Genomic DNA, 13600 nt, shown 5'->3' with positions numbered 1-13600 from the left:
GTGACTGTGCTAGGCTAACACCACCAGCACGCAGGAGGAGGTCAAACTTTGCTTTTACTCACTTTGAAGAGCAGCAGTGAATCAGCATATGGAGCTTGTACAGCAGAAGTGTTAGTGTACTTTGTTTTTGTTGCTCTGAGCTAATTGGATGCTTTACATTGGAGATGATTTCTCTATGGATGACCTACTCCATGCTGCTGGTACGTAAAGTTCAGGTTGTTAACACAGAAGCAATAGATACAATACTTCAGTTTGACTTAGAGAAAGATAACTTAACATGTTGATACAACTGAAAGCAGAATTGGTGTTTCTTTAGTTGTGTCATGGTGGCATTTATTGGTATCTGTTGTTAAAAGTTCCTTTACAGTAGCAGGTGTTGTTGGGACACATATAATGCTGGATGCTATGCAGTCAAAGCATTTCTGCAGGGAATACAGAACAAAAATCAAACAGGATGGTGAAATGAGGAGCGAAAGTATGATTGGTAGGAGAAACATTAACTTAGAGAACCAAAGATTTAATATTATTCACAAACCGGGCTATGGCGTGCAGTGCACAACATTCACACCAAAGGATGGAAAAGCTGTTGAACAGGATCAAAGTTAAACCAACAGGCAGTCAGCCTGAATAAAATGGATAATAGAGTGGATTAAAAAAAGAGCAAGAGTTCATTGTGTTTTTCTGTTATTAATTGTGAAGAAAATTTGGAAATCAACGCGTCATGAGCAAGTCCAGAGTGAGACATAGATTCTAGCTTTGAGATCATTAATAAATTTATATGATATTTTTAAAGAATGAGCCTTGCACAACTAAATAGATTATGTTTTTTTCTGATTTAAACTAGGGCTGAACAATAAACCTAAATGAAGCCAACATCAAAATGTTGTAGAAAGCAATTTTCAAATCCCAAAAGCTGCAATTAAAAAAAAAAAAAAACAAGACCTGAAGTAAATATTGTAACTTGTACATGATATTTCTCAAAACAAATATAACACGTCTAAAAGGCTTGACGTTATATCAATCTGCCATTTTCTACTGTGATTATTCCAGTTAAATAAAGATATGTTTTATTGTTATCAATTCATGCATGCATGCATCTCATTTATTCATGACATGTAGACCTGGCCTACAGGATTGATATGTTTACATGTTAACAATTGTACAAAAGAATGATTTATTGGTTGTGTTAAGAATAATGCAGAAAACAAAAGCCCATCCCATAAAATTGCAATCGCAATATTGGGCGTAAAAAAATCACAATTACATTATTTTCCAAAATTGTTCAGCCCTAAACCTCAAAGCTAAGAGTTCTACAGTTTAACAAGGTTCATCAGCTCTTTTTAAATGTTGTAAGAAAACAGTTTCAGTGGTCACTTCCCCATGACTCCATGCAGCACTGCTTCTCCTTTGGGTCTTACACTGTGGCGTTTCTGTTACTATTCAGTATTTGAATACAGAATTTAATGTCAAATTGTCCTGTCTATTCATGACGTCATGTGTCTTAGTTCTGTCTTCTACTAGTCTAAGTTACATTTTACCTTCCATAATGTCAGACTGGTCGGTCAGAAAATGTGAAAACAGTGACCACAGGAGATTAATTTTAAAGCCCATGAGCCAATAAGTCAACATTAAACTTAGATTTAATTATTTTTTTTTAATTCAATTTATTAATGAAACTAATATTTCCCACTGTATGACGGAGTCAGTGAATTGAACACATTGAACAAACTGCCTGTACACAGAGAGCTGGCACTGTTCCTCCTTAAAGCCAATCACCAATCACAGTCAACAGTCTGATGATGATGATGATGAGGTGGTGGTGTGGGGGAGGTGGAGGAGGCGACAGCTGAGTGCTGTCAGGCCTATTGATGGTTGCCATGGAGCCCAGGCTGTCCAACTTGTGTGTCACTGTAGGCGTCTGTGTATGTATGTGTGTGTGTTTGTGTGTGATTGTGTGAGAGCAACTTAAGATTTTTACAAGCAAGTTAGACAAAGAGTTTATCTTCTCTTTAAAGTGCTGATTCTGTCTGCCGATAAAGTTGTTATTGTTTAAGACGTTTGTATTTACATCTGCTTCGGCTTAAGGGCAGAAGTTTAGTGTAAACTTGTCGTCACACCATTTCTTTTTTATCTCCGTTATAAACTTGAATTAAGGAGAGAGTCAAGAAATCTGCGTCAAAGCAAATCCTGGTGAATGCTTATTGATTTAATTTTCAACCTAAGGATTTTTTTTTTTATTTAGTGCTGAGACTGAGGGCCTGACTCACTCAGGGATGGTGAGGCTTTAGCGCCCATGAAACCTGAGTGAATGAGTCAAAAAGTCATTGTTTAGTTTACAAACAGCTCTGCAGAGTGAATGACATCTCTGTGGGTCAGTGTTGTTTGCGTACCTTTAAATAGCCATTAGTTTGGAGCTGAACAGGCCTTTCTCTATGCAAATGAGCCTGAGGCAAACAATACTGGATTCACTTAACCAGGAGCTAACAGCCCTGTGCAGTAAGAGTGAAATTTTTACCCTCTACTGAGAGCTTTTACGTTACAGTGGAAAAACACTACATTACTTTAAATATCATAGTAATCAGGGTCTGAATCAGAACCCTCTTCAGCCAAGGTGTCTAAGGTGTTTGGTACAGTTTTGCTCCAGGAATCACGCAGCTCTGCTGTGGAAATGCGTCAGCTTGTTTCAGTCACAATTGAGTACTAAATTGGGGCAAACTGCACAGAGTGGCTGTGGTTGTGAGGGTTCAGTATTTCAGCACAGTTTGCTTTGTGACCTTAAAGCTTGGTTTATACTTGACTCATCCATGAGGTCTGCGTGGCTTTGTGTGGACGAATGATGTCATTTTGGCCGCCTTGCCCCCTCAGATAGTCCTTTTCAAGTGGAAATTTTTTGCCTCCCAAAAATGTCTTACTTCCGTGCAGAGAAGAGCAGACAAACTGGAGCTCCTAGTGTCCTAAGTACAAAACATCCTGGCATTTCTATGACTCATCATCCAGAGATCACCGTGATAACTGTGTGATGAACAATTCCTGAACAATGACAAATTCAGCACAGGAGAGGAAAGCAAAGAAAAACTTTTTCTGCTCTAGTTTAGTGCTGTAGTCCCTATGCTGCAAGTTGCAATTATACTCATGGAAGGTTATTTTTGGTTGTTATATCAGGTTGCCCCTTGTTTCCCATGGAAAGTTTGTGTTGTGTTCTCTAAACATAACCTGTTAGTTAGATGTTTGGTTCCACCAACGTTCTCCTAACATTATTAGCTTTGAGGAATGTTAGCTTTTGGTTACGTTTTTGTTATATTGAAATTCTCCAACAACCTTTAAAACCATAATTGTATTTATACCCATATTTTGTCATGATAAATTTATTCATTATACCTGACTGTAGATGGACATGAAGTCAGCAATAAATAAAAAGGGGAATCTAGCAGGACTTTGTATTACAATGTGATAAAATACAAATATTGTAACAAAAAATAATTATACCAATAACGACATTAGGCAATGAAAGATAGCAATATACAAACAATAACAATAACAATAATGTGCCAGAATAGGAATGTCTTGTCCAGTTGGTGTGTTCATTCCCTCTTAGCTGATAACATTTTTTAAAAAGGGAGCAAAAATAGGCACATCTGGTCAGGTGTGTCCTTATCCCTTTTTATCTGGCCTTAGAAGAAAGAGAATAGTTTGAGCATGAGTCCACAAAAGCGTGACAAATGATCCTAACATCCCTGGTTTTCTGATCACCACAAGTGATTTAAAGATTTCTAAGTAATTTCATAATTTGTTCCATTCACCAGCCGAGACAAATAGAAGGATTCTAATTTACCTTCAGTGAAGAACAGACGAACAGTGGGGATGAACATGAGTGCTTGCCCAGTGACATCCTCAATTTCCACCTCTGGTCTAAGGAATTCTTGAGACAGGCCGATAGGGTAGAAGTGAAAATGAAATTGTTCACTGACACATCATAACCTTGTCAGTCAGTCGGTATAAAATGATGTGGACAATGCATTAACACGTGCCTGTTATAATCTTGCAAAGAGTCAGATCCTGGAAAGGCTTTCTGGAACTTTTTCACTGCAGCCATACTGGGCAAGAACATCAGCAGTACTCATCGTAGCATATGACAAATGGCGCCTCCTAAAGTTCAAAGGAAGTGTTGCTGAAAAAAACAATTTTTCAATTAAGACAAATGTTTCAAGCCTGTACAATCTAATTCTGTAAGATAAATGAGTTCAGTTGAGACTATAGACATCTAATTACTGTTCATACCTCCCCTCCTGTTGTGCCAGACTCCGGTCCAGCTCCTCTTGTTCACTCACTGTTCTGCATGGAGAAAGCAAAAGGTTTTCCTGCAGGAACAGCCTGTGGTGAGTGAGCTCTTGTAATGAGCGATTCAGCCGCTGCCTCTGTGGAGTTGATCCTCTTCATCAGGCAGATGTATGTTTGGGATACACTGCCCCCTGCAGCTTGGGAGCGGATCCAGTGCGATGTGTTTTAAAGGTCCCATATTCTGCTTCTTTTCTGCAGTTTAATATGGATCATTGATGTCTTCATTAAATGGTAGTAACATGTTTTGGTCCAAAAAGCCAATAAATCAAGCACAGCAGCATTGTTTCCAGGCTCTCATAGCCCCTCTGTTCAGAACGCTCTGATTTAGTGGGCGTGGCCTTCATATGTAAATGAGCCACCACTGAAACTGCCCCGCTCTACCACGTCACTGAGAGGGGCGCCACGAGCTCCGGGTGCACAATGTTGAGAAAACAGAGAAGCTCATTTACCGTAACATTACAGGCTAACCGCAGCTAAAGTTAGCATCCTGAAGCTAACACAGAGACAGGGGGGCACTGAGGAAAAGCTCTTACATCTGCTCCACAGCACACAGCATTTAAAATACTCACATTTCCAGGGTCCGAGGTTTGTTGGCGGATGGTTAATGCACCTGGATTCAGGACCAGTCTATTCACTAGTCCTCTGTTGGACTGTCCAAAGTTGGAAAAGCAGTCAGCCGTGAAGTGACTAGCACACACATGCACAGTTTTACTGAGTGTAGCTGGCATATTTCCTTGATAAATGAACTCTAGCCACTTAGTCTTGTCTTCTTCTGAGATGGGAAGCTTGAGCATGGAACTATGTGGCTGTTTACAGCCAAAAACAAAGTCAAATCAGGTCAGACTTGCTCCCGAATGGTCAAAAAAGGGAATCGCTGACGTCGGCAAATCCCCAAAATCTAAACAGCTCGTTTTAGGTCAGGATTTTACATTCACAAGCTCTACTGAGTACAGGTTTTGTTAGTAAATATTACATTTTGTGGGCTGGGTGGAAAGCCAAAGACCCACAAATTTCACTAAAAGACTTAATAAAGTGATAATTGCATAATATGGGACCTTTAAAGTATAAAAGCTGCATGCTTTCTCTCGTGCTGATTCCATGCATCTCATTTACCCTGTGTTACGTTTGTGCAAAAAACATAAACCAGCTTTAAGACAGAGCAGAAAGTGGTTGCAAAGATGCAGTTCTTGGTATCATTGGTGGTCACACTCCATTCTCAGTGAAGAAGAGTTTCATTGAGTTATTGAACTGTCAACACAACTCTACATAAAGAAAATTCACAAGAAGATTATGAGACTTAACTCCGTATTTTTTTTGTATAAGAGTTTGTTAAGAACACACAAACAACCCTGATACCAAGAGTACTGTGTGAAATGTTAAAATATAAAAAAAACAATATGTGATGGTTTGTCATTTTCATCCTCATGTTTCATTTATAACAGTGCAAAGACTTTGCAGAGGACCTTGTTGTTCAGTTGAGAGTGAGAGTCTAATGAAAATGACATGGTGCCTCTCACAGGACTGTCCTATGATAAATTTAAATCAATTCAATATAAAGATGACGTATCAAATACTGAAACTGAAAGCTTTTATGTTTGTGAAAAGGTTTGCTTGTATTAAATTTGATGCCAGCAACACATTTAAAGTCATTTGGTACAGGGACAACAAAAAACTGAAAGAGTGTGCCGCCAAAGAGGCACCTGGAAGAACATCTCTGCACTAATAAGATAAATCTGTGAGAGGTTTGGAGCATGAAGACGGTGCTTTTCAGAGAGGCTGTAAGAGGTGAATGTGAGGAGTGGTGCAGCTGTCTGTGAGAGACTAAGCACTGAAGGTATTACTCCAGACTCTACCGGTCTCTATTTAACTTTGAAAGTGCATATAGGCTGTTCAGAACAAGGACTCACCAGCCAGAGTTCTCTGTAGTTTACTTTTGTTCCTAAGTTCTGATTACAGCGCGGTAGAAACTTTCCCGACACTGTGTCTGATAGTCTGTTCCTCTTTGGGGTGGAGATAAGTTTGAGATAAATGTGTTTCACTCTCTTCACAGTCACACTGGATGATGTAGAAGTGTTAACTCACACAAAGACAATTTATCTGAATCATCCACCTCAAGGCCCGATTAAAGGTGTCCAGAGTTTTAGAGTCAACAGCTCCTGTTTCCAGAGAGTCCTGAGTTTAAGCTAAGCTAAGCCAAGCTTCCTGACTTCTGCTAGAAAAGATCCTCTCACCTGATTCTCAACATATGAGCAAAAGTTATTCAAAGTTACTTTAAAGGGTAATTCTGTCCTTTGTAAGCCCAAAGAAAGTTGACCTTGGAGTGTCCTCTGATAAAGAGGGCAGTTGTTGGTCCTTCTTACAGTTTTTCAGGCTAATTGCACTCAGTGGATTGTGGTTTTTGTTCCTCTCCTTAATTACCCAATGCAGTTTGAAATAAAGAATCTAGCAGCAGATCCAGAGCACTGTCATTACCATGAGACTGTTATTGCTTGCTGTCCAGGAGTCAGCTATAGTTGAAGTACGCTCCAAGCCCTCGGTAACGTAATCCAGTTACATTCCCCATCAGCCCAGGCTTTGTCAGAGTGGTTAAAAAATGTTTGGACGAACAAATGTACCTGATGAATGACACATATCCACCTGGTACATCTTGCAGAGAGATGGAGACTTTACCCAACTGATATTGGCAGCTTCTGTCAAGACATAAGCAGATGTAAGCTCCCTGACTGAAGGATACTCTTAAGTTCTGTTTCCACCAAGCGGTCCTTTGGATCAGCACAGTTTGGTACAGGCTGGCTCGGTAAAACCTGATCCTGTTTGTGTTTCAACAGCCAACTGTGCCATTCTTGGTAGGCAGCGTGTAAGTTAGACATGCGTCAGCTGCACAATAGCATGACGCTACAGCACCTAGCTAACGTGACACAGTAAACAAAGAGCAACGATGGAAGACATAAAGCAATTTGTCTTCTTTGTGATTGTCATGTAGCTCTTTGATTCAAAGAAAAATGAAGCTTTGTCTGTATTACCACTGAAGTGAAGATTCTTTCAACCAATCGATGGACTTCAGTGTTTCTAGCTCCCACCAATCCAACTCCTGGGGTTGGGTCAGTGTGTCTGGCAGCCCAACAGAAGGGTACCAAAAAGTGGGACAGGATGGGATGGTAGTTTGGAGACCTGTCCTCATTATAGTCAAAGGAAATGCAACAAAATGCATACTGTACTGAGATGAACAGGGCTGAACTGCTTTGTGGAAACGGTTCGTAAGAGGATCTAAAGTCAGCACCATCTCTGTTATGAAGCAGCAGTGATGGGACTCTCCACCAGCGCTGCTGATCCCTGTTTCATGTATGATGTGGATTGCTCCTGACCAGTGTTAGCTCTTCAGACACAGATTGTATTTCACCAAGTAAACGGCAATCCGAGTACTACAATGAATTACTTTACGATTTAAGATTTAAGATTTAAGATACACTTTTTTAATCCCCTTAGAGGAAATTCTGTTTTTTACACTTTGAACATGCTATAAACACACACACATGCACAGACAGCACTTCTGCACAAAAACATGCACTGATTAAAGGTCAGAGTGATGGTACTGCATCTTCAGCACCCACCTGAGCAGTTGGGGGTTTTAGTGCCTTGCTCAAGGGCACACGACAGTGCTCAGGAACATAAGCCAACACCTCCCCAGGTATCAGCCCAATTCCAGTCTTGGTCTGTACCTGGGCTTGATCCAGCAACCCTCCAATCTCTAAGCCAGGTCCCCATAGACTGAGCTACTGCCGCCCCATTTATACCATTTGTAGCATATAACTCCCAAAACATTGATAGAACATAGATTTTTCTGAACATACTTATTAGAAAAAAAACCCTAAGAATAAAAACAAGTAAAAGGTTTATCACTAACATGGTTTTGTTGCTGCCCCTGGTGAGTATATATTGTGATAATGCCTGAGTTTTACCTGGACAGAGTGATGTGGGTTTATGTGTCTTTAAAACAATGATACGATAACCTTACAACACTCCGTGTTTCGATGGTGCGTGTGAATATGACTGAGTCAGAAAATATTTTTTTCCATGACGCCTGAAGAAAAAATGATCCCTGCTGATTGAATCTAGTAGAAAAATGAAAGGAACATTTCTTTTTCACCTTCTGCATGTCAATTCCCCAAACGTACTCACACTGACAGCAGTTATATAAAGGAAAAACATGGTTACAGCATATTAATCATTAGAGGTACTGTTAATTTTAAATGCTGAAATGTTGCACTCTAATAAAGGTATTATATCCAAAGCTGTAAAGTCTGTGCAGTGTGGAGAACATGCTGTAACGCTTCCTCTTCCTGTAGTTATCCACTAAATGAGATGGGTATATTGATTTCTGGGTAGTTAAAGCCTTTTAAAAACAAGCAGCAGAGCTGAACACTATTTCCCGTCTCTGGTGAGTCTCTGCTTGGGCGCACTATCCCAAAAAAGAATGTGCCAACTGTGAATGTTCCACAGAGGAACGATGAGAAAGAGAAAGCCCAAAGGATTAGAAACTTGATAGAGAGTGAACAGGCTCTGGCAGTGGTAGACTTTTTTTGGAGTCAGCAGCCATGGGTATCCTGTTAAATACTCTGAGCTTTGGAGTGAAAGAGCCCACAGGCCCTGGTGAGCTGCCGACCCAACACTTGGCAGGAGGAGAACGTGACATCAGCTGCAAGATGAGCTGGTTTCAGACAAAGGCTTCCAACACAGGCAGAAAATGTTGTTAGGCAGCCTGTTCCCTGTATGTCTCAAAGATGAGTCTTTATTCAGGAGGACTGCCTCTTAATGTGCATTTCTTTATTACTCATGTGTTTATCTACTCTCCTACTTTAATATCAAGTTAAAAGACTTATCAATTAAGAAAAGTCCTCACAGGATAACCAAACTACCTTGTTTTAACACAGGGCATGTAAATCATGGACAGAGTGGTTTAAAAATCCTCCTTCAGGAAATGAAGCTGGGACTATGAGCAGAAACAGGTTCTGTTTACATAATAAGGGAAGAATGCATAAAAGAAACTTATTGTCCAAACTGGTCGCTTTGAAAGACCCACAGCTCTCTGGTGAGAGTTTCATCTCCATCTGTTTCTGTGACATCCAGTGGATTTTCATTGCCCCACAGAAATCAATATATTGTTTTACAGACACTACCTCTCCAAAGACAAACACTCTGTGATTATTTATGGATAAATGTAATAACTCCTGTTAGCTGATAGTGCTAATAAAAGGGTTCCATCTTTGTTATGGGTTTTGGTCAGTCATCCAATCAGTATGTCCCCAAAAGACTTACGGGTAATGAATCCCTGATCTGATATCAAAGGTTATGTAACCATTTGTTACACAGGAAGAGTAATACAGGGCAAAAACAAAATCAAAAGCACCAAAACGACTTCTATTATTGATCCATGAGACCAACAGGGTTTTTATTTCACTCTCCCTGGCTCACAAGTCAAAGAAGAGCCAATCTAGGATGTTAAATGTCTTGGATACTGATCTGAGTTAAATACAACATACATTTGCCCTTTTTTTTATTTCACTTGGTTTATATGTTTTGTAGTCATGCTCTTAACCCTCTGGATCCCAGGCACTTTCTGAGCCTTTTTTTGCTTCTGTCATATTTTTACTCACTGTGGTCTTATTTTTCTCTGTAAAGTGAAGCGCAGCACCTCTATAGATTCAGGAGAACCATGGCTATAGTCTGATGTAACCCATTGGTGCAGAGCAGGCCCAAGCTGAAACATGACACCATGGAAGGCAATTTTTAAAAAATTCTTTAGATTTAAATACAGGACATATATCAATCATTCAGGGCTTGTTTAATGCAGTAAAGACTGTAAAATTATTTGTTTTTTACAGAATTGAGCAAACAGTTGATTTTCTACAGATTTTCAAAGAGGACGTGAATAAAGGAGATGTGGGCGTCAGTCTTACAAAAATTATCTTTCCCACCGGTTTTCAGTTTGTTGCTGACATCACATGTGATACAATCAGGAATAGTCGGAAATTTGAGAAACTGACGATAAATCCACTTTTTGCAGCTTTTGAATAGGACAAACGGTTTGTAAATACCAGTCGTTTGAAAATAAGTGCGATTTTGAGCCCGCCTGTGGGTTTGGGATCCAGAGGGAAACTGTCCAGGACATCATCTGACATTCCAGATTATTTCAAACATGTTTTTCCTTTGTTAAATGTTCATTCAGGTAGATGTTTGATCTCCTCAGTTTTCTGCCCTGCTTGAGCAGTGCAATTTTCTGTTTTCTTTTCACAAGGTGAACGATTATTGCAGATTTGATGTTTTTGTATCACTCCAAAAGAAAGAAATAAGAATAGTAAATAACAGCACCAACAGAGAACCATCAAACCCCCTCTTCATCAAACTGAAAGCACTAAAATTCATGGATTTGGTCAACCTCAAAACACTTTTAAAAGTCCACAAAGCAAGCTGGTATCAGTTACCACTGGGCATCCAAAAGTTGTTTCAAAAAAGAGAAAACAAACAAAATCTCAGAGGAAAATCCCCCCTTCCCAGTGGGATATTCTCCAGCTGCACGGCAGTGATTTAATGTCCTCAATGACCTTTAGAGCCCTGTTTGATGAAGCATGTACTTTTTGCACATAAAGCTATCTTTTACATTGTGTGTATTAACTGAGACGTCGATCTTTGATGAGGTTATTTAGTGGACTGAGTGGACTAGTGCACAGGTTTATTTCAGCAGATGTTTGAGTTTCCATCTCACACTCAACAATCAGTAAATGCAGGTACTTGTGCTTGATGAGTTCTCTTTAAATATTCAAAGCAATCTGGCTTGTTGGCTCTCTTGCACATGTTCCAGTTTGGAGTTGATTGCAAAGGTAATCACTGAGTTGTTATAGGGTCGTACTTCAAAGTTTGTTGGTTGGGTATTGTTCATACAAATAGTCTAAACTGGCAGACTCACGATCAAAGGTGCCAGAAAAAACAAGCTGCATGCAAATAGATGCAGAGCAAACACAATAGATTTTATTACCCTGTGCTGCTCAAAGTTCAGATACTGTGGTCAGAGGATTTTATATGACATTTCCACCATTTTTAACCAACTGAGGAATCAGTCTAATTAAACTGTTTGATACTGTAACCCAGTTTTACCCAATCCTGGTCCTGGAGGACCCCCTGCTCTGCATGTTTTAGATGTTGCCCCACTCCAGCACTTCTGATTCAAATGATCAGCTCGTTAGCAGGCGAGCAGAGCTTGATCATTTGAATCAGGTGTGCTGGAGTCAGAAACATAAAAAACATGCAGGGCAGGGGTCCTCCAGGATCGGGATTGGGTAACACTGCTGTAACCTCAAAGGCATGATGAGTGTTAAATTATTCAACCATCTGGTAGTTATGCTACTGTACTAATGCAAAAAGTTATGAGTTATGAAATATCATATTATTTTAAAAATTTCATTCTGAAACTTATTAAAAGATGTTTTTTGTTGTACTGAGACAAAATCAATGTTCTACTATTTTTGGGTCAGTCAGTTTAAAATCATTTCAAATTTTATTATCCACAGTGTGGCAGACTGATAAAATCATAAAACCATCTTCATAGGAACTTGACAGGGAGAGTCATTGTTTATTTCAACTGACATTTATAATTTACACATCTCTCATCTATCTGTGAGTTTATTCAGCCCACATCATCCAAGGTTTTAACATGTAATACTATTTTGTCTGAACAACTTCCACTGTAAAAAAGATGCCTATTAAAACATTTCATTATGCTCCTGAGCCAATGCTAATCACATCATCTTCGAGTTCAACAGCAGGCCTGGTGCTGGGCAGCACTTGCCAACATCTACTCATTCAGTCTGTGCAGCTTGTATCAGATCAGTGAAAGCTCATCCTGTTTCAGTGCTGACTCACAGGTTTGTTAAGTGGTGTCCAACATTTGACAAGAACGCTCTTCTTCCATAAAGGTGTGTGAGGCTTTGACCTCCACGCTGCTCAGAGTTAACCCAAAGCTCACTCTGTACTGGCTGGCTTCCCACAATCCAGAGTGAGACCAGTTCATATGGCGTTTGTTTTACTACACAGAGTGTTGTGCAGACAGCCCTGGGGGAAAAAAAATTCAAACATGTTGAGACAAAGATTATTCAGATGTGACTGTCGTGACTGACTGATGATTTAACCAATGCTAAAAACCTGACCCTCAGAGAAACATATTAGAGCCATTTCACTTATTTGTTCGATTATTGCTATTATTTATCACATTGTGCCAAGCCTTAAAAATGACTATTGAAATTAAAGTTTAACTTTTATCATGGATTTTAAAATGCCCTCCACCCAGAGATAATGAAGAGCAGGGAACAGGTGAAGGGAGTTGGCTAATTAGTAAGGGGAGAGCTGTACTGATTACGGTTTGCTCAATCTTTCTGCTTTGTGTTACTCCAGATCGTTTCCTCTGAAAGTCCACTTGCGAGTTTGCACTGGAGAGAAACCATTTAAGTGTGACAGATGTGACAAGTGCTTCTATTACTCTCAAGGGTATTTCGTTGTGCATTTTACATGTCACAATGCCAATAAATTCTATCTATCTATCTATCTATCTATCTATCTATCTATCTATCTATCTATCTATCTATCTATCTATCTATCTATCTATCTATCTAATTTTGGTTGGCAAACCCTCAAGTTTTAGTTATTTGAATAAAAACGTGATGAACAGCAAAGAAGGGACTGTTTATGGAGTGCGTCAGGACCAAGAGTCAACATCTGGTTTAGAGAAATGAAACCTATGTGGAAGTGCTAAGAGTTGCTGTCCATGAAGAATCCACTTTAGGCTGGCTGCAGAAAGACGAGGGGTCACGTACACAACCAGCAAAAAAAAACAACCTTTACAGCATTAAAATAAAAAAAGATGTCTACAGCCTGGTTCAAAAACTTAATGGTTTAGAAGATATTAGGATCATTTTATTGTCCAATCAGAGACACAGTTCAGCTCACGCACCCTATTGCTGTACGAAAGGAAGCTCAAAGCCAGCATCTTATCCACTGTGGCTGCGTCCGCAGATTGGCTTCATTTCATGGTATAAGGAACAGACAGGTGATGTCACAGATACTACTTCCATGTTTTATACAGTCTATGGTCAGGAGCTCAGGCCTGCTCTGTATGTAGAGGGGCAACTACTCATGGAGACGCTGCCATAAACAGCTTCCATTCCTTTGTGTATCAATAAAATTAAAATTACCAGATTTTAGATAAATTATG

General features: G+C 39.6%; 1 protein-coding gene across 1 annotated transcript in view; it reads left to right on the top strand.

Annotated features, from left to right (window-relative positions):
* The window catches only part of LOC141807430 (uncharacterized), a 75653-nt gene that overhangs the window by 49817 nt on the left and 12236 nt on the right, over positions 1-13600 (top strand). The gene's annotated exons all lie outside the window — the stretch shown is intronic.

The sequence above is a fragment of the Halichoeres trimaculatus genome, unplaced genomic scaffold, assembly GCF_033239565.1.
Source record: "Halichoeres trimaculatus isolate MK-OKI-2021-1 unplaced genomic scaffold, fHalTri1.1 fHalTri1_scaffold_18, whole genome shotgun sequence".
Taxonomy (NCBI): domain Eukaryota; kingdom Metazoa; phylum Chordata; class Actinopteri; order Labriformes; family Labridae; genus Halichoeres; species Halichoeres trimaculatus.
This window is presented reverse-complemented; position numbering and strand designations above follow the sequence as displayed.